This window comes from Ochotona princeps, chromosome 9 (assembly GCF_030435755.1).
Source record: "Ochotona princeps isolate mOchPri1 chromosome 9, mOchPri1.hap1, whole genome shotgun sequence".
Classification (NCBI taxonomy): domain Eukaryota; kingdom Metazoa; phylum Chordata; class Mammalia; order Lagomorpha; family Ochotonidae; genus Ochotona; species Ochotona princeps.
This window is the reverse complement of record NC_080840.1, coordinates 30,963,908-30,990,663: the sequence shown is the minus strand read 5'-3', so window position 1 is coordinate 30,990,663 and position 26,756 is coordinate 30,963,908. Positions and strand designations below refer to the sequence as shown.

The following is a 26,756-nucleotide window of genomic DNA, read 5'->3' as shown; positions in this document are numbered from 1 at the left end:
ACCACAATGATCTTTCAAAGGGTGAAACAGATCATGTCACTTCCCAACATGAGATCTTTCCATTCACTGTCTTGGTTGTACATGGAAGAAAGTCTCAACTCTTGAACACACTGGAAGTCCCTCAAGCCACTGTCCCTTCCTCTTGCCCCTGAATCTCCAAGTCCTGCCACTCATCCCTCATTTACACACATACCAGCCACTGTGGCCCTCTGATTGTTGCCTCAATGCACCCCTGTCATGCCTGTCTCAGGCACTTGATGATGCTAATCCCTGGGCCTGCCTCCCTAGATCTTTGCATCATGATTCATCTAACAATTTCCATCCATTGAAATGTTCCTTTGGCCACTTTACTTTGAAGTATCATGATACTGCTATATCTATTCCTTTCTATCCACTTAACATTTTTATTTCTTTATTTGCTCATCAATGTCTGAAAGTGTATGAAGAGTCTTCAGAAAGTTCGTGGAAAATGTAATTATCAAAAAAGATCTAGGGCCAGGCGCTGTGGCCTAGCGGCTAAAGTCCTTGCCTTGAACGCCCCGGGATCCCATATGGGCGCCGGTTCTAATCCCAGCAGCTCCACTTCCCATCCAGCTCCCTGCTTGTGGCCTGGGAAAGCAGTTGAGGACGGCCCAATGCATTGGGACACTGCACCAGCGTGGGAGACCTGGAAGAGGTTCCAGGTTCCCGGCTTCGGATCGTCACGCATCGGCCGTTGCTGCTCACTTGGGGAGTGAATCATTGGACAGAAGATCTTCCTGTCTCTCCTCCTCTCTGTATATCTGACTTTGTAATAAAAATAAATCTTTAAAAATAAATAAATAAAAAAGAAAGATCTGCATGGATTTCTATGCTGCTCTGCACCAAGATGAACTTACCTTTGAAAATGATATTGTTTTCACAACCTTTTTGAAGTATTCTCATACGGTTCATTGGTTTGTGAGCTTAGCTGATTCTTCTTGAACTCCCCAACTGAACAGAAGGGTTTACAGCAGTGCTTGGGGCATGCAATGACACACAGGATGTAAGAGATGTAGATTTTAGCATCGCTAGATCATCAGTGGTAAATTTGAGACCCCATGAGGCATAAACAGGCATGGTTGGAGGTTGCATTGAAGCTGGTGGAGGAAATTGACTGAGACAAAGAGCCAGGTATCTCTGGCCATTGGAGACTGTGGCTTCACTTCTGGTCATTTGCTGTTGTGGCTCCCATAGAGGCTGCTGCGTCTCAGTACCTGTGGAATCTCCTTAACTGGAACCAGTTGCAGCAAGCTCCTGTTGCATGCTCACAAATAGCACTGATATTGGCTCAGAACAGATCCTGCAGACCACCAGTGATCCCTGTTTTTTGTTTCTTTTCTAACCCCCAAAACAACAAATGCATCCAGGGCCAGTGAGTTGGAAGAAAGAGGACACCTAGTGCAGCCACAGCTTTTCCTCCCATTTTACGGGGAGATAAGCTGAGGCACCAGAAATGCATGTGTCATTTTTCATGAACCCTACCGAAGTCAAAACTTGAAAACAGGAAAGTGGGGCCAGTGGAGGATGTAACAAGTTAATCTTCTACCTGCAGTGCTGGTATCTCATATGGGTGCCAGTTTGTGTCCCAGCTGTACCACTTTCAATCTAACTCCCTGCTTGTGGCCTGGGAAGGCAGCAGAGGATAGCTTAAGTGCTTGGACCCCTATATCCATGTGGAAGACCCAGAAGAGGCTCCTGGCTCCTTAATTAGGGCCAGCCCAGCGCTGGCCATTGTGGCCATTTGGGAAATGAACTAGCAGAGGGAAGATCTTGCTTCCTCTCTTTTTTGTCTCTCCCTCTCTATCTCTGTTTCTGTAACTCATATTTTGCAAGTGAAATAAATAAATCAAAAGGGAAGAGAATGGAGGGGAGGGGAGGGGAAGAGAGAGTGGGGGAGAAGAGGAGATGAAAAGGGAAGGAAGGCTGGCTTTCCCTTTTGGACAGTACTTAGAAAACTGCCTTTGGAAGATCTCAGAGTCAAAGAGCCCTGACTCTCTAAAACTTGTGGAATATAAGTGACTCTGCTGCCCAGAACCCAGTTTTTATTGAGTAACACTTGAAAATCATAAAATGTGTTTCTTTCCATGGTTGTGGGCAGACCAGCAGAGTCCCAGCTATAGCAATAATTGCTGCTGCCATTTTTACAGTCCTCTTCTCACACACCTCCTACAGTGGATCACTTGACAGCACTAAAAGAATATTAACTGCAATGCATAATTAATAAATTGGACGACTTTTTCTCTGCACAATTAATGCTATGAAGCAATCTGTCGACAAGCAAGGCGGTCCCATCATGCTGTGAGGCATAAACTCATATTTAAGGAAGTGAAAAATGGAGATACCAAGATAATGGCAAACTTGCCCCAAATATCACAAAGCACATCCAGCTGAGTGCCATAACGGCAAGGCACAACTCCTGCATCTTGTACCTCCAAGTACTCATACCTTGTCAAGGAACAGACAAGATCTGATGGCAAACACATAGCCCTTTCACTGCACTTCTCCAGCCTGTCTCATAAAAATAGACCATGGCTGCCACCCACCTTCAAAAAAAAAAAAAAAAAAAAAAAAAAAAAAACAGTCTTCCCACGAGATGTAATTCATCTCTCTTCCAAAGACTTCACATGAAAGGTTAATGGTACGCTGTGCTGTGGGCAGCCAACAGAGTTTGCTGTTTTGATCTTTCTTTAAAGCCCCATTATTCCATACAACTCCAAGCAAATACCTTCATTTTAGCTACCTCCCAGCTGACCTTGAGAGACTAATGCTAGGATCATCTTGACAGCTTCCTATAAGCATTCGTCTCCAGACCTGGCCTGCAGAATTAGCCAGAAGCAATGTAGCACATCACTGCACATTTTTTTTTTCAGAATGCACAAATGATGTGTTAAGTGCAGGTTGTAAGAGTTATCGCCTGAGCATGGTATTTTTTGTTCTGTCCCCATCAGGGGTGGACAAGGAACAGCAGGGTCCTTAATGCAGATAAACCAAAGTTGTCTTGTCAGGAGTTTGGGAAAGAAAAGGAATCTAGCAGGTGTTCCTGCCTGTCAGACAAAGTCTTGAGTGTTTCATTGAATTCAGACTACAGCCTTTCCTTTGGGAACACTCAGATTAGGGTACACTGTATGATGGACATGAAGAGCCTGGAATTCCAACAAAATTACAACTAAAAAAAGACTTAGAGACCACTGTGTGTGACACCTAATCAATGGTTCTTAAGTTATATAATACTAACAGACAGGGAGGTGGCTTTAGCTGGCTCCCTCACTAAGTATGAAAGCCAAGCTTTTAAGAGTGTTCAACAGACGAGGGGTCTAGCCCAGGGACAAAGTTGTGATGCTCAAAAAGCTACAATGGCATCTTTTTTATCTGATTTGTTTTCTCTCCCCACAAAAAATATGGTGCTCAAACCCCCAACAGCACAATCATCTGCAGTATCTGTGAACTACTCCAATGGCTGAGCCTCTCTCCTTATCTCCTGAAACAAAATCTTTGGGAGGTAAAATCTGGTGTTTCACATAAGTTCCCCATGCTAGAAAACCACTCCCTTAGAAATGGAAGTCATCCAAAGACCCTTCCATAACCCTCTTTTCTTGGTGTACTATCACCAAGAAGAATGAAATATTCAAGCTTTCAATTAATTCAAAAATTCAGTTAATTCAATTTACCAGTGTCACTAAGACCCGTTAACATGACGTAGCCACCTAAATTGGGGTTGCTCAGAATTCAAATGCATAAACACTCTGGTTTTGAGGTTGTACCTCTTGAATGCCTGACTTGGTTTTCACTGTCTCAACAAAGCTCCTCTGCATAGAGAAAATTGCTCCTTGCTATGGTTGCTGTCACCCTAAGGGCAGCAAAATTGTACTCTGGCATAAACAGTCCTTGGGCTTCCAAAGAGCTTAGCCAATTTACACCTGTGATTGATCAAATGTCCCCAAGGAGATCTCAGATAATAGCATGATGAAGGTTATTAGTTTTGCACATACACTCTCTCTAATCAACCCCTTTTCAAAATCAATTATCCCATTGGTGCAGTCAGCCATCCAGCCAGCAAAGGTGTGGCGCAGATTCATCAAGGGGGGTGTCATGCTGATATTTAAAGGTGATTCCTCTTTTGTCAAGACAAAATAGAGTATCATTTGATAAGCATAGAAAAGTGAAGACAGAAACCTGGCTGGGAGTGGCAGGAGTTCTAGAAATGAACTTAAGCCTGATGGAATCCTCCAGACCTACCTTGGTAGCAAATATGGTCTACTGGTATGAATTTGAGCTTGCAGTGGTTGCTGGCTTCATCAGTGGAACCCTAACCTAGTATTTGGCCTTACACCAAGTACACCATGAAAGGGAAATAATTTCATTTTGGATTTCCACCATCTCTCTAAATCCAGTTTTATAACCCAACATCTCCAGCCCATTCCATGAGGATATCACCAATGCTGCCACAGCCAAGGTAGTTGCTTGTTTGCTGCCCTTAGGAGTACAAAAAGAATAAAGGAGCATCAGTATTTGCCCAAAGACATCTTCTCGTGGGGCTTGTGTTTTTAAGTCATAGCCCTTTTGATGGGCAACTTATTTGACAAGTAAAGCTCTCTTCGGAGGTATGACTGACACATGAGCTCTCTTCCCTACAAGAACTTGAAACAAATTTTAAAATGCCTCTTGCTTTCCAGCAAATCCCTCTCTAGAGAAATCAACATAAGCATCCACAGTCCTTACCCTCCTCCCAAATCCCCTTCCAAACAGTCAGGTGGACAACTACCACAGAAACACGGACCTCAAGCATCATTCCATACTTGGAATTTCTATTTGCTCTGGGACTGCTAGCATCACTATTTTCTGTATGTTAGGATATCAGTCAAAAGATCGTCTTTTTTAAAATGTGGGGGGGGATTCAGAACACATGGTTAAACACAAGCCTGTTCATGTCAGAAGACCACCACCAAGCAGTAAGAGATTGAGCTGTGTTCCACAGCAGGCTGCACCTCTAATAGAGCTGCAGATTCTTGGGGCTAACAGGACTGCCTCTCATGCCCAACGTACAGCATCCTTACCATGGTCCTGGCTACATCATTTGCGAAAGCACCTGCTGGTCCATATGTAGATAATGCCATAGAGGGCTCAGAATAAAAGCAAGATCCACAGCTGAGATGTGAGCCTCTCCTCTCCCTTCTCTCAAAACGGCAAAGGAAATGCCTATTTATTTCACTCCTGATATGTATTAACAGTCATTTTTCTTTCAGTGAACATGCAACAAAAATGTAACTGCAGGCAGGAACACTCATCACAGAGAAATAGAACTCTGGTATCCTCCTCACCAGTGGCTCAAAAAGCCTTGCTCAACCCCAAAATGGCACCCGGCTCCACATCTCTGACTTTGAAGTTGTCTAAAGAAATCCCAAGCCAAAAAGACATTTCTCTTTAATTGAAGCAGTCCATCAACAGCAGAGCAGCTCAATGGGATGTTGGCTTACCTCTGGCTATGAACAAACCATTCCGAAACACTCCACAGGCCATGACCAGTTAGAGCTGCAAGGTTGTTGTCATGGAGATAAAAGAGGTTAAATACCTCTGAGGATGGGAAAAAGGAATCCCCTTATGTGGAGAAACTTCCATTACAACCAGATAATCCAACACAGGACAGAAGAATTACTCTATTCTTCAAACACACCCATATTGTTTTTAAAAGTCCAATAGCACTGTGAATCTGAACAGAATAAATGCAGCCTGCTATCCCACCCTTTCATCCCTCCTGGTCCAGGAATCATTCATCTATCCCCCATGATCACAACCTCTATATTTTAAAAACTGCTTGTCTTAATATATTTCACCGAAAAGGGGGAAAGTAGATAGTAACATACAGAAAGAGAAAGACAAGACACCTTCTACCCACCAACTCACTCCCCTAGATGTCTTCAAAGACCAAAACTAAGCCAAGCCAAAGCTGGGATGCAGAATGCAAACCAAGTCAGCAGGGATCCAACCACATGACCCATCACCTGCTGCCTCCCAGAATGCACACTGCTGGGAAGCTCCCATGGGAAACAAAGCCAGGATTTGAACCCAGGCACCTCTATATGGGCTGTGGTCATCCCAAGCAGCACTATAACTGCTGGGCCAAAGGCCTGCACATGACCTACATATGTTCACATCAAATTCTTCATTTTTATTTTCTATTTTGTTTTCCTATTCAGACAGAATCCACCACTTCCTACTTCCAAAGCACGAAGTATTGTTGCATTACTTTCTCCCATCTTCTCACTCCACCGTCACCTCTACATAGCAATATCACTGTTTTTGATGAAAGCAACATAATATTTATGTTGTTAACTCTGTTTTTTTTCCCTGAGGTCCTCTTTTTTTTCTCTCTCTCTCTTCCATTTCATCTCGTGTGTGTGTGTATATATGTGTGTGTGTGTGTGTGTGTGTGTGTGTGTGTGTGTGTGTGTGTGTGTGTGTGTGTGTGTACGGGACTTCTGTTGGTCATCTGCTGATATCTAACTGTCTACATTAAAGAGACTGTTGAAAACATGAATGGAAGTCCTAGGGGAATGGGTGGAGTTCACAAGGAGTGATTGCTGGGACTGCTCATGTTTTGGGGACCTGCAAATATCAGCATTTCTTGCTTTGTTAACTAATTTCCTAATAAACAGAAATTACAAGAAGTCAATGTTTCGGACTAAGTACCCAATGCTCCAGGTTCCAACAGTCAGGGTAAAAATCAAAACAGAATCCCTCACACTAAAATTGCAGGATACCAAACTGAAACTAAGCTATAACTTGACCTTCTGAGAAAACAGGGATTAAAGTAAGCCAAATTTCCCAAACAGGCCAGCATCCATTAGCTTGCCATGAAGCTCCGTTTGTTTTAATCCTTTTCTGAAAAAAAGGTAAACTGCTGTTCTACTGTTACGTCTCCCATCCCAGCCTTAAAAGGCAAGTGACTTTGAAATTGCCAATCAACTTTTACTCTGCATTTTTTTAGCCTTTCTCTAAAAACCTAGCCTCTCCATTCAGCACAGTGGATTACATATTCAATTTCATGGCTAAGTTGACTAAAACTAAGTTGGAGTTTAGTTCATTGAAATTTTCAGGGGAGAAATTCTTCCACTCCTGCAGTGCTTGAACTCACAAAGGCCTATGCTGAAAGATGAGGTAGGAGTACTGTTGCTGTCTAACCCAGGGTTCTTTGTGCTGACAAAGTTGCTATAAAGATTCCCTATGTATTGGAGAATATTTAGCAGAATCTCTGACATTTACCAACTAGGTGCCAATAACAAACTCCCACCTGATTGGAACAGCAAGAATTTCTGCCAACCATTGTCAAACATCTCTTGACTGGGCCTACAGTCTGGGAGCTCTCTGGTCACCCTCTCTACATAGTACACTCTGTTCTAGGTAGACTGGAAGAAGGATGCTTGTCTAGTATCATGAGTGAAGGGAAGGGATCCTGTTTAAATTATTCAATGGACTCTACCTTCACAATTATCTCACGCCATAATCTCTGAGGCCGACTGCAGTTCGATGGTACACATCAGCCTACTTGTTGTCAACTGTAGGCTTTTACTCCAGCAGAAACTACAACTCCATGAAATCTGCTATTCATTTGTTCTCCATATTCCAAAATGTTGTTGGCCATCTCTTACAAATAATCATCTCCTTCCCTATTTTATTTGTCTTCATGGATTTACACTGTTTAGTCTTCTTTTTTAAGAAGCTTATGGTATCATAGATGGGGGAGAGTCAATACTAAACATTACATTCAGGCAATGTTTCATTTGAAGCTTCTCAAATTTTTAATTCTTGAATTCAGGTAAATGAAATTTAAAACTCTCTCTCAAGAAAGAAATTATTTCCAAGTATTATTCATCTGAGAATACAAGTCCTTAGAGCATTCTTTATCAAAATTCCAGTTTAGGATTAGAGCAATATGTGAAATATTGGACAAGACAAAAGCCTGCCCCAAATCAGAGCAGGTGAAGCCTGAGCTATTTTGAAACTGAGCAAATTTCTAAAGAGAACTCTTTTTCTACCAAAACAGGCCAAAGTCAAGTGGCTGGAAGAACCTGCTCATTGAATTCATCTAATATGGGATGGGCAGGTAGTTAATTTAGGTCTGCTGAGCAGGAAGTTGCTACAAGTCTCTATATGTAATTCTATCTTCCTGCTTATTAATCCAAACACTCCCTTTTCCTGGAATGCATTTGCTTTATCCAGGACATAAGTAGGAGAGGTAAATGCTGTGAAAATACAGTTACTGAGTTCTATATAGAACATGTGGAGATGCCTTGCAACTCCCAGGTGATGACCACCACGAAAGGCATGCCCCCCCCCCCACCTCATATAGGAGACCAACTCCTGGAAGGGGCTCACCCTTCCACTACAGACAACAGCTGCCACACTGGTGCCCTTCCTCATTTCCCTTTACCATTCCTTCTCCTTTTGAACAATCTTCTGGCCCACTACCCACTGATGACTGATACTTCCCTGTGCACAGCCATCCCTGATCACATGTGTCTACATGCTTTCATATCCTTTGAATAAATTTCATCACTGCTCTGAACCTTCCACATAACTGTATTTAGAATGCTTGATTTTGTGCAAGGTAAGAACTGGGAGTCAAAATTAACACACCCTCTACACCCAAAATTACCAGCACCATCCTGAACGGAGTTTCCCTCATCTCTTGCCTGGACCCCTTTTGATCTATCTGCCACTCTTGAGTACGGTATAGGCCTTCTGCTATGACAGCAATCTTCTCAAAGAACAAATACGATCATTTCATAAGCCCCAAACCTCTCCCTCCCCCTAAAACACAGTGACTCTTGGAAAGAAGACTGAAATTACTAACATATTTAACACATCCTCCTATGGCTCATCTCACATCATGAGCCGCCTCTACTCCATGACCATAGCCAGCCTTTCTCAAGGCTCCTCCCACCACTGGTCTTCCCTTCCCTGGTGAGATTTCTACTTCCTGGAATGCCTGGAATTACGGGAATGCTGTTTACTCATACATCCTCCTCCACTTGTTATTTCCTAGTACCCATCAAGTCTCAACTCATCCCTGGAAGCAGCAGCCTTCCTAAGCCCAAGACCAAAAGTGTTACTTCTTTTGTAGCCTCACACCATTCTTTGTGGTCACCATAGAAATCTTTCAGGTCTTCAGGGGCTTCTTTGAGTCATCTACCTCTATTCCTGCACTGACAGTGACCTAGTGAAATTGAAGGATCCAGCCTCCTGTCTGTCTTGCTGAGCATAAGGTGTCCTTGCCAGTCCTTTAACCAAAAGGAATTCACCAACTTCAGACAATGATAAGCTGACCTTAAAAGCTTCCAATCACTGGATTCAAGGAATCATTTTTACTTCTTCCGATCCACAAGAACCTCAAGGGCTGGTATTGTCCCTGAATGATCTGAGTAACGGAATGTCAGGTCTGGTCAGAATGTAACTGCTGCTGTTCACATAACTCCGAGACCAGCTAGAGCCACCTGGCCATCATTAACTCCCTAAAGTACACAACATCACAGAGCAAATCAAGGGAAGATCATGCATTTCACTGGCCAACCAGCAACATGGACACAAGCTGATCACACACTTCCATTTTCAATCTAAAAGAACCTGTGCTCCTGGGGCTGGCACAATGACTCAATTGGCTAATCCTCTACCTGGCCCAGTGGGCATTTTGGGAGTGAAACAGCAGATGGAAATGCTCTATCTGCCATCTTTCTGCCTCTCCAATTAAATAAACAAATAGTGATGGACTGATCATTTTAGGTGGGCAATAGGAAATATTTTACATCATGGTAGGGGTCACCGAGTAAGCTGAGGCCACGTTCACAGATTGCCAGCAGCCAAAATACCCACCCTCTGCCCTCTGCATTACTGAGAGGCAAAAAGGTCCAGCCAAAAATACTTGCATTTCTTCGGCTTTCCTTACCAATACATGTGCTTAAAGAGATTAGAAAACAAAACCAGAAGACATAGCTTCAGAGAAAGACCCTGAAGAAGGCTCACTCAGCTGAGAGGCACAGCCTTATGCCCCCCCTTCCTTTTTCTGTCCATCTTTCTGTCTGGAACATGTATGTCATGGCTGGAACTCCAGTAGCTACCTTGGACTCTAAGGCTTTCTTGGGAACAGAAATGTGTGATGAAGATGCAACGAAGCCCCAGGTTTCTGATGAACCATATCTTCTCATAGCCATATCTTCCCCAGTCTACCTCCAGATATTTTGGGGTTAGTTAGGGGGAAAAAACTGTAAATCTTGATGCATTTCAGCCATTGAAATCAGCTCTTTTCCCAACAGCCAGACAGAATTCCTAACCATCAACACAACTGTGAATATCAAGCAGCCAATCCCATCTCCCTTTGGACTCTTCTACAGATGACACAATGGAGAACACAGTGTCAAGGTGAGGCCATGAAAAAGGTAGGCCATGCAAGTGGGAGAGGGCATCCACACAGTGCCTTTCACCAGCCACCTGTTGCTGAACCCTGAATAAGCACCCACAGCATAAGCCATTAAAACAAGCATAGCTCATGTTTGGGGGATGAAGTGCCAACACATCCAAGAGGGTCTGTGTTAGCACCAGGTGAGGAGAATGTGCCTGAGGAAGCAGCCTCGGCTGACCCTCATTTCTGCTTCCAGCTCCCTGAGGACTGATCTTCATGTACTAACTTAGCAGAGTTTTCTTGCTCTCTGGCTTCTATATGGTTCCAGGAGGAAGGAAGCATGGCAGAAGGCTGACAACAGCAAGAGGAAGAGAGAGATCTGGGTGCTGTTGCTCCCCACCCAGACCCCAGAACAAAAGTACTGCACTCCTCCTGGGCCCCCATTAGGCCTCTCTCTCTACAACACCCACTGCTCTCTCTAGCTCCAGAAATTCTTTCCCTGGACATGCGGAGACCTGAGGATTCTAACAGCTTCCAACAGCTTCCTGTAGTTGCTGGTTCCACATGCTACACCATCACTCAGTGCTGTTTCTTAATCTCATTAGTATCTTAGAAATGATTCCTTAATTAAGCTGTCTCAAAGCCTCACTTCATGCATTCAGTTACTCAGCCATCATCGAGTGAGCAATTTTGCTAAGACCTGTGTCAGCTTCCCCAAATGAAGCAATGGTAAGTTAAACTGGTCCTGGGGACTGGTGTTGTGTACCAAGCGAAGCTGTTGCCTGCAACACTGACATCCCATATGGGTACTGGATCTTGCTTAGGCTGCTCCACTTCCAACCCAGCTCCCTGCTAATGGACTGAGACAGCAGCAAAAAATGGCTCAAGTGGTTGGGCTCCTGCCACTCACATGAGATCTGGATGAAACTCCTGGTTCCTGGCTTTAGCCCGACCCAGCCCTGGCTATTGTGGTCATTTAGGGAATGAACCATCTGGAAGATCTCTCCTTGTATCTCTCCCTCTCTCCCTCTCTCTCTGCATCTCTGCCTTTTGAATAAATAAAATGTCTTTTTTTAAAAAGCTGGTTCTTCCTCCAGGAGAATTTTCAAGTCACTTGAGTGGTACTCTGGGCATCTTTCTTTCTTCCTCTGGCATCAGGCCCTGCCCTTCCTGAGATAAACTCTTCTAAAAACTTGGCATTTGGTCAACCACTCCCCAGCCCCTTATATAGCACAGCCACAAGACCCAGGCCGACCAAAATCGTATTCATTACCCTCCCTCTAACATAACTGGCTCAGGGTTGATCATGTGATCCAACACTGACTTCATCTCTCACCATGCCGAAGAAGACTGTTTTTCTAAGTATAAAGATATCATCTCGTGGAACTGATGACAGCGTTTTTTACTTCCACATGGGTAAGAACAGCTTGAGAGCTTGGTCCACACAGGTAAAAGCAGAGATGAAAAGTAGGAAATGTGAGAAGGATACAATTTTAATGATTTTGAATATTTTGATCACAATGGATCTGAATTCCATCCAGCATTTTTTGCAGTTATTTGAGCTATTTTGCTCCCACAATTTAAGTTAGACATCTATCCCTTGTCAACAAGACAGACTACAAGAGTGAAAATTACTTCCTTTGTTAAAACCTGCTATAAATAGCAACCCAAGCACCTAAGACATATAATCAGAAAATGAATTTCTTCATATAGTCACATATCTCTGGGGAAGGAAAGTAGGGACAGGTAGGAAAGTCTATTCCAAACCACAACACAATCAGGTAAGACAGTGGAGTTTCCCTCTGCGTGTCTTACAATTCAAAATGACTAGTTTCAAAATAAGTAAATAAAAAGAACCCAAGTCCTTATCAAGCAATATGTCCATTTTAAGACAGAATGAGTCCTTAAAATGTGATTCAATAGGTAAGCCAGGCATGGCGCGATAGTGTACTGGTTAAAGTCCTCGCCTTGCATGTGCTGGAATCCCATATGGGCGCCGGTTCAATTCCAGCGGCCCTGCTTCCCATCCAGCTCCCTGCTTGTGGCCTGGGAAAGCAGTCAAGGATGGCCCAAAGCCTTAGGACCCTGCACCCACGTGGGAGACCTGGAAGAGCTCCTGGCTCCTGGCATCAGATTGGCTTAGCTCCAGCCGTTGCAGCCCTTGGGGAGTGAATCATCGCATGGAAGATCTTCCTCTATGCTTCTCCTCCTCTCTGTATATCTGACTTTGCAATAAAAATAAATAAATCTTTTTAAAAATTAAGCCAGTTTGAAATGAAAAAAAAATTCACTCATGTTAGGAGCCACAGACTTATGGGCCTTAGACTTGGCCTACCTGACAGCCTGTTGCATTACAAAAGCCTGCAAGCAGGGCTACAGCAAGCAGGATATTAGGCCCAAAACATCCTCTGTAGAGCAAGCAGAATACAACCTCCACCCTTGTTCCTGTTCAGATAATTAGTTCCTCCCCTGTTTCAATATAGCTGATTAGTTCCTTCCCTGCTTCAGTGAAGATAATTACTCCCAGGAAACCCCTCCCTTTTCCCCCTCCCCTAGAGAAGAAGGTATATATATGAGGAGTAAAAATAAAGAGAGAGGCACTCTTTCCCACCAAGTAGGAGTGTCTGTGTGTTTCTTGGGCTAGCAGCCCGGCATTCCCAGTCTACCCTCAGGGTTTGAGCGTCGTGTCCTGCAGGTCGGGACACACTCACACAGTAAGACTCTTAAAACTGCAAACACATTGGACCAGACACTGTAGCACAGCATGTTAAGCCACCGCTTGGAACATCTGCATCCGTTACCAGAGTGCCAAGAATTGAATTCTGCCTCCTCTTCTGTTTCACTTTCCTGCCCAAGAGCTTAGGAGGTGGCATGGATTCCTGCCTACCATGCTGGGGACCCAGATGGTGTTCCTGGCACCAGGCTTCATCCTAGACCAGCCCTGGCTATGGCAGGCATTTGAGTGTACCAGTGAGTAGAAAATCTGTTACTAGGCCTTTCAAAGACATGAATAAACAAACACAAACATTCAGAAAACAGTCAAAAAAGTAATTATAGCAGAAATTCAGTAATTTGGATGAAGGTTTGTTGCATGACTTTAAAAACCTACATCATGAAATTAAATAAATGCAATGACAAAGCTTTCAAGAAAACACTAAAACTGAAGCTAGGCTAAAAGCAAATCATACATAATAGGAAAGGAATTATGAGAAATCCAGTAGTAATGAGAACAGACAGGTCTGCATATCAAATTCTTCAATTCCTACTTATGAATTGTCTTTTTATGGAATTTAAATACTCCAAAGAATGTTAGTGGCATTCTTAATTTCAACAAGTTTCCATTGCATTAGTCTAAAATGTTAAAGAGAGAAATACTAGCCATCTAAATTCTAGCTTGATGCCTAACTACATTTACAAATTTTGAATTGATATTTAATATCAAGGTTTTGTCCACATAAAACTCAGTCACCATCAGCTTATGTCAGATAATGATATTCAGGTTGATGTCATCATTAAGTAAAACAAGCCAGGAATGATAACCTCTCAAAATGAAAGAGTAAAAGTTCTATTTTGACCTTTCCATTTAACACTCTATGAAAAAAATATCATACATGTTCTAGCATAATTCTATCTGGAAATTCAGAAATAAAATCAAAAATTATTTTCGTACTTCTCATTCATCAACACCTGTAAGAAAAAGGTCTCATTAACATATACATCTCCCCAGGCCAGATGAACAGGGTTCCTCAAGAAACTCACTCTGCAAATCTCTCTTTCCAATAGTAGCTTTTCCTAACTAAAATGAAGCCTGAATAAAGCACAAAATATTATTTTCAAATACTCCTGTTAATGTGATACGAAATCTCTAAAATCCCAAAGTAATCAGTTACATATATATATAGTTTTAAAGATTCTAAGTCACATTCACAAGTTGTCTCGAGTTGTCTCGAGGAATGTTCTTTAAGCTTTCCCAAAAAGTTCCTTCACTGAGCAGAACTCATCCTGGGCGCCTAGGAAAACAACAAAAGCTGGGAAACCGTTGAGAAAATTCTCACAAAGGGCAAATGCTTGGGGAGACTCCAACATAGATTGTACACTCGAGACATGCTTCTCGCAGCACTGTTCCAGAACGCCGAAAGATAGAGGGAGCCCAAGCTTTCATCCACAGATGTGTGGATGATCAAAAGGTGGGTGGTCCATTTGAAAAACTGTCACTCAGCCTCAAAAGGCAGGAAGTTCTGTCATAAGCCATAAGTGAAGAAGCCTGTGAGACACTATGGGAAGCGGAAGAAGTAAACCCCAAAAGATAAGTGGTATGTATTTCCATTCATCTGAGTTATTCAGAGCAGTCAAGTTCATAGAGATGCAAGGGAGAACAGCACTGCTCAAGGCCTGGGATGGATGCCAGACTGGGAGTCAATTAATGGGTATGGAATCTCAACTAGGAAAAAAGCAAAAGTCCTGGAGCTTTGTGGTAGTGGTGGCTGTGCAATATTCTGAATGTACTTCAGGACATGGAACACGCACTTCACCACGGTTTGCAGAAAGGGCATGCAGCACAACAGCACTGCTTGCCACACCCATGTACCCTATTCAGTGCCTGGCTTGAGTCCCGCTTCCAACTCCAGTTTCCTTCTAATACGAGGCAGCTAGTGATGGCTCAAATAAGTAGATTTCCACCATCCACATGAGAGACTCAACCTGAGACCATGGTTTCCTGTGTCAGCCCAAATTAGTTGCAACTATTGCAGACATTTGGGGAGTGACCCAGCGAATGAAAGATTTCTCTGTGCCTATTTATCTACATCCTTGTGTGGTGCATCTTTCAAATGAAACCATTGTTTTAATGGCTTACGGTAGGTATTTGGCATGGCAGTTAAAATGCTGTTTGGAGAGGGCCCAGCATGATGGTTCAATGGCTAAATCCCCAACTTGCACCCTTATGGGTGCCAGGTCATTTCTCAGATGTTCCACTTTCCACCCAGCTCCCTGCTTGTGTCCTGGGAAAGCAGTGCAGGATGGCCCAAAGCCGTGGGAACCTGCACCTGTGTGGGAGACCTGGAAGAAGCTCCTGAGCTCCAGATCAGCTCAGTTCTGGCAGTTGTGGCCACTTGGGGATTGAACCAGCAGACAGAATATCTTTCCCTCTGTCTCTCCTTCTATCTGTAGGTCTGCCTTTCCCATGAAAATAAATAAATATTTTTAAAAAAAGAAAGAAAACTGCTACTTGGGTGCTCACATCCCATTCCGCAGTGCCTGGTTTTAAGTCCCAGCTCCACTTCCAATTCAAGTTTCCTGCTAATATACACCAGGAAGGCAGCAAGTAATGATTTAAGTACTTTGGACCTGGTCAGCCACATAGGAAACACAGACTGAGTTCTTCCAGTTCCCGACTTTGGTCTTGTGCAGCCCAGTTGTGCAGGCATTGAATGAGTGAATCAGCAAAGTGGAGATCTCTGTCTCTCTATGTCTGTCTCTTTGCCTTTCAAATAAAGAAGCTTTTGATTTTTAAAATAGTAAATTTGAAGTTACATACACTTTATTACCAGAAAATAATGATGATGATGATGATGATGATGATGATGATGATGATGATAATGCCTCCAGGGCAGACAGGCCTGTGGAATGCGAAGGTGCTCAGTCTGTGACAGGCAGAAGAGCAGGATGTCACAGAACCCATGGGTACACATCTTTACTCAGAAGAGGCACCGCTCTGCTCACACCTGCTGCTGTGGAGCAGGGTCACCTGGTGTCACATGCAGTTACAGTTTTTCAAGACAAACTTGACATCGACAATTTTAGTAAGTATCCTTCCCCCAGTTTTAAGTTGGCAAACACTACAGGTAAGATAAAGCAGGCCAGCAGACCTCTGCTGCCCCAGGCAGTGAAGTCACAGCATTGGCTTTGTATTCAAAGACTGAGTTTGACCCTGGGGAGAAAGCCAATTGCTGGCAGCATCACCAGCCTGTGCATTTGCAAAGGGAGACACAGGAATAGGTCATGGTCACTAGCTTACCGTGGGAGGATTTCAGCAAATGGAAATGGCCTCTTCTATATGCATGCTTTGTTTTGTTTTTGTGTATCTAAAACAAGCACCTTTAGAATTCTTGTACAGTTAAAATGAGCTGCTTATTAGTTGACCAACATGACAGATTCCCTTGTTAGTCAACGATAAGGAGTGGACCAATAAAGAAAGGGTGGAAAGACAAAGATATAAGAACCATTTCTCCATACTGAAGGACAATGGAGCAGCATTAACCCCTCTCACTCTTGCAAATGGGGCTGTGAAGGCCTGAATTTTAAAGCAAACCAGGGGTTGCATTATTGCACAGTGGGTTAAGCTGCTGCCTGCAACCCCAGAATCCCATTTAAACACTAGTTCAAATCTTCACTGCTCCGCTTCCAGTCCAGCTCCCTGCTAGGTGTTTGGAATTTTCACCATTAATCCAAGACACAGAGAGTCAGATAGGAGGCTTTTATTCCAGTGGGAGAGGTAGCCACAGGGAAAGGGAGAGAAAGCAGGGTAGAGGAAGATGGCCACAGGAAGGGAGGCAAGGCAGAGAGAGCACAAGGAAGAGAGAGGTCTCCTGCTATAGGGACAGGAGGATGCTACAAGGGATGAAGGAAGAAAAGGGAGAGCAAGAAGAGGCCTTTATGGCTGAGGGAATTCATCATGGGGTCATGAGGAATTAGTAGATAGGGCTGTCAGCTACAGTGTCATGGGGTTACAGCAAATTGGTAGAGAACAGGGTTTTAAGGAAAATGGAGCCGAGCCCAAAATGGTGGGGGTCTTATCCATATTCAGGACTGATTTTGGAGTTACTCCTCACAGTAATGTTCCTGGGAGAGTAGCAGGGCCCTGTGAAGTGGTTAGGAGCTGTCCCAGCCCTGCTACCAACCCAGTTGTAAAACAGTTATGAGGATCTATCCACTGCTCCCCACCCCCACAACTCCTTGAAAAGCCTGGGCAGCTCACCCTAAGAAACTCTTGCTGCAGACCTGCCCCTGTCCCAGGGAGCATCAAGGTCTCTGTGCCCATGTTGCCTTCCACCCATAGAAGCAACCAGGCTCCAGTATTAAATGGCTCAGCCCACGGAAGCTCAGGGATACAAGCAAATATCCCTGCTCACAAATCCAGGCCACAGCAGAGCAGTCTTATGTGAGTACCCTGGGAAGCAACAAACAACTCTAGGTATCCTGCCATGATCCCCTAAAAAGCAAACGAGCAGCCTCTCTCAGATGCACTGCTCACAGACTTTCTGAATTGCCTGTGTATGCATGTGTGTGTGTGTGTGCGTGCACACACACATATAATAGTCACTATTTGGGAACTACAAAGGATTCAGGGTTAAGACTAGACTCCTTTCTTGGGTGGGTATGGTGACCAAACAGCATTTTCTGAACCCTCCTTCCACATCTGAGAAGTTTCCCATCTTACAAATCTACAATTCTCCTAGAATTGCCTCCAGGATTTGCCTCCCCAGCCTACCTCACACTCAGGGAGGGTATGGGCATGTGGCCCAGTTCCAGCAATCAGCAGCACCCATGCAAAATTTCTTCTTAGAAGACGTGACAGCTTGTGTTGGGGTACAGCACGTGAAGCTACCACCCATGACAACAGTAGCCCATTCTGGAGTGCCAGTTGGAGTCCCAGCTGCTCCACTTTAGATCCGGCTCCCTACGATTGCATCTGAGAAAGCAGCGAAAGCAGCAGCAGATGACCCAAGTGCTTCAGAGGCCCAGACGCAATTCTGTGCTTCTGGCTTTGGCCTGACCCAAAACTGGCTGCTGCAGCCGCTTGGAAAGTGAACCAGCAGATGGAAGATCTCTCTTTCTCTGTCACCCCTCTCTGTTATTCATCTTTTAAAATAAATAAGAGGATGAAAAGGAAGAGGAGGAAGAGGAAAAAAGAAGAGTAGGCAGAGAAGCAGAAGAAAAGAAATAAGCCAGGAGGTGGTTTGTAGGACCTATCACGGAGCCTGGTGAAGAATGGTAGAGTTGCCTGTTTTTAGAAGCATGATGTGATTCCCTCAGAAGGAAATTCTTTGATGGGATGAGTAGAGCTTTCTATGCTTAGTGGTGTCCACGTTGGAGTCTCCAGGGAGTTAGAAGTGGTGTCATTTATGGTGTACTCCTGCTGCATGACTTCTAAATCTGACTCTGATCCCCCTACAAATTCTACAAGCACTTTAATCTCCTTTTAGAAGCTCCCGGTCTACTCACACTAGTCAGAGTAGACACTGTTGTTTGTGATTTAAAACCTCAAAGCCCCAAGTCACCAGACAACAATTACACCAAAACAATCAATAAATAGACAAATAAATAAATAAAAGCCAAATGATTGAGACCCATTTTGCCATAGGAGGGGACATTTTAATCCCAGGAATGCAAAACTGTAAACCAGTGAAGGAAATTAAGGCAACCATCTACAAAATTGGGCTGGAAAAAAAAAAAAAACAAGCTGGTAGTTAATGCCAAGGGACAGTTGAGATCACCACAGCAGGCAGAAGAAAGTCATACATAAAGTCACACAAAGAGCCTTCAAAAATTCATGAAGTCGTACACTATGCAAAACCTACGTATGGGTGAATTCTGAGAACTGCTGTGTTACACATGCACATGTACTACTCAACACCTCTGAGGTGACACAGATTTTCAACCTATATCTGCAATGAATAAGATGTGCTGGTGTTAACAGCCACAGGTCTTAAAGTTCCTGACTTACGACATGGTTAAAAGCCAAGCAATTATTGCCCAGTGAGGATGAATTTAATCATCAGAGAGATAAGATGGGTCCTAAGCCCTAGGCACTGCTCAGGCCTTATGGCTTTTATGTTCTTCCCCAAAGTCATTTCAACGCCAGAAAAACTTACATATCAAATAGAGGACAAGTAATAAGAGTCCTTCAAGTCATATCCTCCTACTGGTTTGAAAATTGAAGCCCAAACCAACTTGTGATTGCCTTTCTCAAAAAGACACAAATTGTAGTAACACCTTATTTTGGTGTAACAGCATCATTCCTCAAAATTGTGACCTAAAAGACTTGGAAGATCCAGTACTGTCTCAGCACTTGGGGTTTCCTAGGTCTCTACATTTATCACATGCAATTAAGAAGACAGTTGCAGCACAGCCTGCTTTTACTGAGCCCCACAATCTTGATTTTAGAGTCCAGGTATTTTTGGCAATAATAATTGAAAGCAGTCAGTAAGGATATGGATTGTTTGCTGAAGAGCACCCAGTCCCATTTTTTCCAATACATATGGAAGAGACAACACTCTCCTTTTTCCAGTCCACGTGATTTAACAGAGGAAAGGGAAGAGATATTAACCCCTCCCCAGGGATGGGACCTAGGCCTGACCAGTCACCTTGGCCACCAGGTTGGGTTGAGAAAATTCAACTGGGGATTTTGCTCAAATTGTGGGAAAAGAGAAGCCCTCTGCTGCAGTGGCTCTGAGAACACATCCTCCTAAAACTTCCTGGTATGAAGAGAAGACCTACTTAAGGATGAACCCAAGCCACAAGAACTCGAAGCCAGGGGAGGGCAAGTGCTGGATTTCTGATGATGCAGAGACCTGGGTCCAGCCAAGTCTTCACCTTGATGACATGAACCCATTCACCCTTTTTTTTCCAAGCCCTTTTACTAAGTTTTTGAGATACATTTTATGTAAATCTAGATATGGATCACTGATACTGATTCTTTTGAGACTCTCCAACAATAACAAAAGTGTTTACAAAAGTATAAAAAGGGTTTGTACTGGAGATATGAATGTTCTGCTATAAACTACTTCCTTTTCCAGTGAGCACTGCCTTACCCACAACCCCCTGTTTTGGGGGCATGGTGCAGGGACAGTGTGTGCATCAGATACTACCCAGCCCCAAGAATGAGGGGCAGATAACTGTTTTAATGGCCAGGCTCCAGCAGCTGGCATGGCCTGGGCCTCATGAGCTGCACCAGTAGGAATCTCTTACACTTATGAACTTGAGCCAAGAGACTTGGAGGGAAATTGAAGTCTCAGGCTGCAGCCATGAAGGTTTGGTGAGCTCTTCAGGGCTGTGTATAAGATAAAGAAATGGAAGAAAACAGGAGAAGAAGAGATTAGCTGAGCCGAGATCATGGCGAGGGGACAGGCCTGACAAAGAACAGGACTGCGTGCCCAACTGTCCAGTGCTTTGTTCTGGACCCTCAAAGCCCAGCTGCATGTGGAAGCACAACATGGACTACTCCCTACAGGAGAAGGGTGGGGGCCAGTACCACCCATGCCCTTTAGTGCACTTCTCTAAGCTTGCTTCTCCTTGGCAGAATGAGCCTCCGTCCTGGGACAGGTGAGACAATTCTGTAAGATCAGTTACTCAGAACTGTGTCAGAAGCACACAGTGCCATCCAGATCAATGACAGGAGTAGCCATGGTTACAGAGAGCACTTTTAAATGCCTTCATTTGAGTAGCATCCTCTCCCTTTGACCACTGAGAAGACCTAATCCAAAGCAGCAATGTACTAAATGGCCCACTTCAATGTCCACACATTTCCACCTAACACATATGCAACAATTTACATGCAACAGGCATAGTGATAGGGTAAAATCCTTTGAGCGACAGGTGTCCCTGGCACATGTCTCAGATATGTTTGGATGTATGGGCAGGATCCTGTTCTCATCCTCATTCTGCATCACACCATGGTCCTCGTGGCTCCTGCACACTGATCCATCCCTTGGGACAAGTGGCTTCCAGACCCCAGAGCTAATGCAGTCACCTCCCAGCCTTCCCTCTTGTTCTGCCACTGCAGCAAGCTTCACTTACTCTTCAGTTGCAAGGTGGCACTCTGGCTGTGGCTGCAGGAGAGGGGTGTGTGTGTGTGTGCATGTACACGCTCAGCACAAGATGCAAATGCTGCAGCACCCAGGCAGTTTCTATCGAGCGTCTCGTCTTTCATGGTGCAGAAAACAGCTCAGCCGAATCCAGAAGCCAGCTCTCACGTCTCAAACCACTGCCCTACGATTGCTTCCTGTTTTGAGTAGGCCCACCTCTTCTGAGGTTGGAAAAATTAATCACCTTGAGGCTGCAGGGTTTTGTCCTTTAACTCTCTGTTCCCCTTCTGTAAAAATTATACAAGCAACAGTACAGACCTGGGTCCTTTCCAAGTAAGAGTCATTTAGTCATTCTGAACTACCTGATCTACACCATCAGCCCTTAAAAAAACAACCCAAGAACAACAATCACACACACACACACACACACACACACACACACAGGGTTGCACCAAGGAAAAATAAAGCAACTTTCCAAAACCTTTTTATTAAAAAAAATTTCACAGCAACATATATGTAGGCATATGCATTTCTTTCACAGAAATATTATTCAAATCCGATCCCTCAAAATGCAATAAGATGAAGTGCAGATTATTCATAAGACAAGAACAGAAGCTTATTTCTTAAGAAAGACACCCAGACCCTTTGCAACGGCCCCAATGTATTTAATTCTGTGTTGTTTGCTAAAATGTGAGTGGCCAGAATGTTCAGTCCATATTCACCAAATCTTCCTCTTTCCTCCAGTAAAGCTCAAGATAGTTTTTAATGCAACTGTTATTGTAGGAATCAAAGAACTAACATATCCATGCAGCTACAAAAGTGGACTGGCATCAAGTGAGATGGAACATACTTGGCACGCCCAAGACTCGGCTGAGGGACATTCCCATGTGGAAATGAGCCAGTTCTTGGAGCGCCAGGCTGATCACACTGTGAGTTTCTGCCTAGCTCGGAATGCTTAGAATCCAGTAGGCGGTCTCCTAACAGCAATGCCGCAACGCTGCAGCCACCATGGCAGCCAGAGTGATGTCCTGGGGTCTGCCCGATCCCACCACCGGCACTACTCACTGCACCTTACGTTTCCAGCAAGATCCAGGTTCTCAGCACCGCTGACCCTAATGGGACTGTCACAGATGCCAGGACATCTGTGGTGGTCCACACCTGCCCTCCTTCCCCTCACCACCTTGGCCCCCAAGCTGACCTGTCATGGCCACCTCCAATGATAAGCTTAGGGGCAGAAAGCGGCTTTCCTGGTTCCCATTTAGTCACTATCAGAAAAGACAGGAAGTGGGAACTGGACGCCACAGCAGAGCAGACCCACGGCTCATATGGCCACAGCAGAGGGCACCCATCGCTCACAGAGCAACGGCTCACAGGCTTGGGGAGGGAAGGGGAGCTGGGAGACAGACTTAGCTGGCCTGCCCCCCACTGCACCCCCGTCTTTCCCCTCCCCCACCACCAGGGACAGCCTGTGCTCTGGGCTCCCATTTCCACTGTCGGTTGCTAAGTGCTATACATAATGCAAAAGTAAATAGTTACACAGCACAGTTTGAAATACACAAAAACACAAGTCAGTCAGCCAAGGGACAGAAGAGGAAGAAAAAAAAAAGAAACTTCTCAAAGTTTCTAGATTTATTTTTAGATCCTGGTTGGCCAAATGAGTGACTTCAAAATTCGAAGGCAGAGAAAAGAAGTTGGGGTCCAAAAAGCATGATTGTGTAGACGCAGAAGACACCATGGCTTATGCACCAATCAAGTCCTTGGGGATTTCAGACACCTCAACACTCTTGAAATAAGACTTTACACACAGTGCATGCACGAAGCCTGCCCCACAGAACAAGCGCTCGACAAGCACTCAAGACCATGATGTGTGTGCTGCCCAGGTCCTGACAGCCCCAGAAGCAACTAAAGCAACACTCAGAGAATGGGTGCCATCCTTGGAGCCAAGTGAGACTGCAGTGCTCATCCTGCAGTTCCCGTGACTTCTACCACAGTGCCATGAGCATAGCAGGTGCACAACTAAACAATGGTAACTATATCCCTACTAGAACCTTCATTCCCAGGCAACCTTCAGGGGATTCTCCAGTTGGGGACCCTACTAACCAAACTGAATGGAAACTCAGAACTAAAGGTATTACTCCTGAAAGAGGGAATCGGAAAGACCAGAGCAACAGATAAGTTCATAAAATTGTGAACTACTGAATGGGAAAGCAGCAATAACCCCCAGGGGAACCACCGCAATTGGCTCCGTGGCTTCTCTTTTATCATAGATGATGTCACATGTCTTAGCATGTCCCAGGGACACACTAGAGATGAGTAAGAAATTGGCAACAGACACACCCCAAGCCCCACAGCATCCTGACAGTCAACTACAAGAAAAAGATGTTGGGTCCAAGAAAACCAGGCCATCCTTGCTTTAACTACCTAAGTCCAGGTAAATGAAAGTCTGCCTCTCATTAGAAATAGACCCTTGGGGTCCAGCACAGTAGCCTAGTGGCTAAAGTCCTCTCCCTGAATGCGCCGGGATCCCATATGGGCGCCAGTTCTAATCCCAGCAGCCCCACTTCCCATCCAGCTTCCTGTTTGTGGCCTGGAAAAGTTCCTATTCAGTAATGCCAAACTGTAAAGGGCAATGAGACTATGGGGAGATATTCATAGCAAATGAGCTCAACACATGTTATCATATATTATTGGATCTCCTGCCAATGCATGTACCTTATGTTAAAAACCAAAGCAAGTTACAGGATGATATGTATGCTGTGACTGAGTAAAAAAAAAAAACACATGCTTCCTCTATATATTAAAGAGGTACACAGTTGTGTCTTGGTATCCTGGGAGGATTGGATTTCAGAACCCCCATTAGAATACTGAAGTTTTTTCCAGGGGCCAGCATGGTGGTACAGCATATTAAACATCTGTGTGCAACCCACATATCCCATATAAGTGCAGGTTTGAGTTCTTGCTACTCCATTTCCCATCCAGCTCCCTGATAATATACTGGGAAAAGCAGAAGATGGCCCAAGTACTCTGACCCCATTACCTAGCTGGATTTGAAAGGCAGAATTACATAAAGGAAACAGACTCCAGAGGGAGAAACAGAGAGAGACTAAGAATCCATCCACACTGGCTCACTCTCCAAATGGCTCCAAAGACTAAGGCTGGGCCAGGCCGAAGCCAGGAACCAGGAGTTCCACCCAGGTCTCCCACGCAGGCACTAGCGGCTCAAGCACTTAGACCATCCTTTGCTGCTTTCCCAGGCACTTTAGCAGGGGCATGAATCAGAAGCCGAGCAACCAGGACTCAGACTGGTGCTCTGATACAGTGCACAGGATGCAGCAACTTGTCTTCAAAGGATAGAATACCAGTTGCAACAGAGACAGGCTCACAGGAACGCCCTCCAGGGGATCCCGACAACATTATTCTAACAACACATTGTGCCCTTCACACTGGCTGGGTAACACAAATCCATGCCTCTGCCATTCCAGGATGCACACTTACTACTATAATTAAGCTGCATATTTCTCCTTTGAGTGCATGCAACAGTCAAACAAACATTTCAGATCTCTTTTGGACATAATACTACAAAATATCTTTTATTCATTTGTTTGTTTTTATTGGAAAGACAGATCAGATTCAAAAGCAGAAGGAGATAAAGATCTTTCATCTGCTGGTTTACTCCCCCAAGTGTTCACAATGGCTGGAACTGAGCTACTCTGAAGCCAGGAACCAGAAGCTTTTTCTAGGTCTCCTATGCAGGTACAGAGTCCCAAATCCCCAGGCTATCCTCCACTGCTTTCCCAGGCTACAAGCAGGGAGCTGGATGGGAAGCAGAGCAGCTGGGACACAATCTGGTAACTACCAGTTTTGAGTCCTAGCTGCTGCACTTCTGGTCCAGCTCCCTGCTGATGGACTAGAAAAAACAGCAGAGGGTGGATCAAGCCCTTACATCCCTGCATCCATGAGGGAGACCAGGGAGATTCTCATGCTTCCTCACTTCAGAATAGCTCAACTTCGGTCATTGTGGCCATTGTGGGAGTGAACTAGCAGATGGAAGATCTCCCTCTCTCTGTCTCACCATCTTTCTGTAAAATCTGCCTTTCCAATAAAAATAAATAAACCTTTTTTAAAAAAAAAGTGGAAGAAAATACTCCAGGTAAAGCTCTAGCTGCTTTGGAACATTTAGATTATGAGTGACAACACTATAGTTGTGCTCCTAAAATCATGAAGGTAATTCAGATTTTTTTAAAAAAATTTCAATACTACTATAAATAGATTCAAGGGTATTCACCATGGTGAGAAACTGAAATATTTATAGTAGCAAAAACATTTTAACAAGAAAGTAACAATCCTTGTAATTTATCTCTTCAGTAAATTTAAGTATCTGCTATACCTTGTAGGAAATTACATCCTGAAAGGTATAGTACACTTGTTCCTTCTGTATTAAAGAACAGCAGCCAAATTTCTGGGTAGGAGAGTCTGTTCACGCTTGATTTCTTGCTGGGTTAACCCACTTAGCCTACCACAATAACTTCACAACCATCTCACCAAGTAAGGATTTTATATTACCCTGTGGTCACTTGAAGATTCAAACTTCAGGACTCCCAGCTAATAAATGACAAGAATAAAAATAAAACCAGGTGATCCAGCTCTAGTGGGGACACACTCTTTCCACTCCAGAACCACCATCTGCCACCCATTCTCATTTTTAAACCAAAAATATCCCTTGCCTAAATTTGGCTAGGTCAACCTGGGTGGGGGGAGAAGGGTGAGGGGCATTGAAACTGGTCTCCATCTACAAAACGGAGTCAGAATACATGGTTAGCAATTGTGAATGAAGCAGCTACTGAATTGCTATATGAATTTTCTAAAATGTAACCAGCTCCCAAATTAGAACTACAGGAAGGAAGCTATACATGACCTTCAGATAATAGGACCAGGAAAACACACACACACACACACACAAAAAAATAGTCTGGTGGAAAAAGAAAGGTATAGCTGGGACTAGAAACAGTTTCTCTCTTACAATTGCTTTAATAAGATCAGGTTAGCATGCATTCCCTTGAAAATGTCACCCAGGCAACCAAAACTACAAAGATGTTCAGAAAAAAAATGTGTGTTTAAATCTACTTTTGCCATCTCTTGTACATAAATAATCATTAGGGTAAAGAAACCATCATCATTAAGCCATTTAGGAAAAAAGAAAGTAGGTGCAGAAGAAGGTTTGAAAACTAGGTCCCAAGCATACGTGAGGAACAGGTGGAAGTGGGTCTCTATCGGTGGGAGAGGCTCTAACCCATTGCCTCACATCTAGGCCATGCCTCTCTTAGGAACAATACATCATAGTTTCCCCATCTTCTTCCAATCTCACGCTTTTATCTTATAAACTCAAGCCAGACTAACACAAATAGTGGCAGGCTTCCAAGTTTTTAAACCTTACTTGCAGAGCTACTTTAAATTTCACTTACTTGCAATAACTTCCCTGTCCCCTGTTCGCTGGGTTATCTAGGACAGTCCATGTTTATGCCTGATGTTTTGGTGCA

General features: G+C 44.1%; 1 protein-coding gene across 3 annotated transcripts in view; it reads right to left on the bottom strand.

The window, feature by feature from the left end:
- The window catches only part of NCALD (neurocalcin delta), a 389,065-nt gene that overhangs the window by 351,460 nt on the left and 10,849 nt on the right, over positions 1 to 26,756 (bottom strand). The window contains exon 1 of one of the 3 annotated variants that reach the window (XM_058668572.1): positions 25,607 to 25,624. The exons of the other annotated variants lie outside the window; for them this stretch is intronic. The gene's annotated coding sequence lies outside the window, so the exon portion shown is untranslated. Of the gene's footprint in view, positions 1 to 25,606; positions 25,625 to 26,756 lie in introns of those variants that run through there. 3 annotated transcript variants of the gene reach the window in all.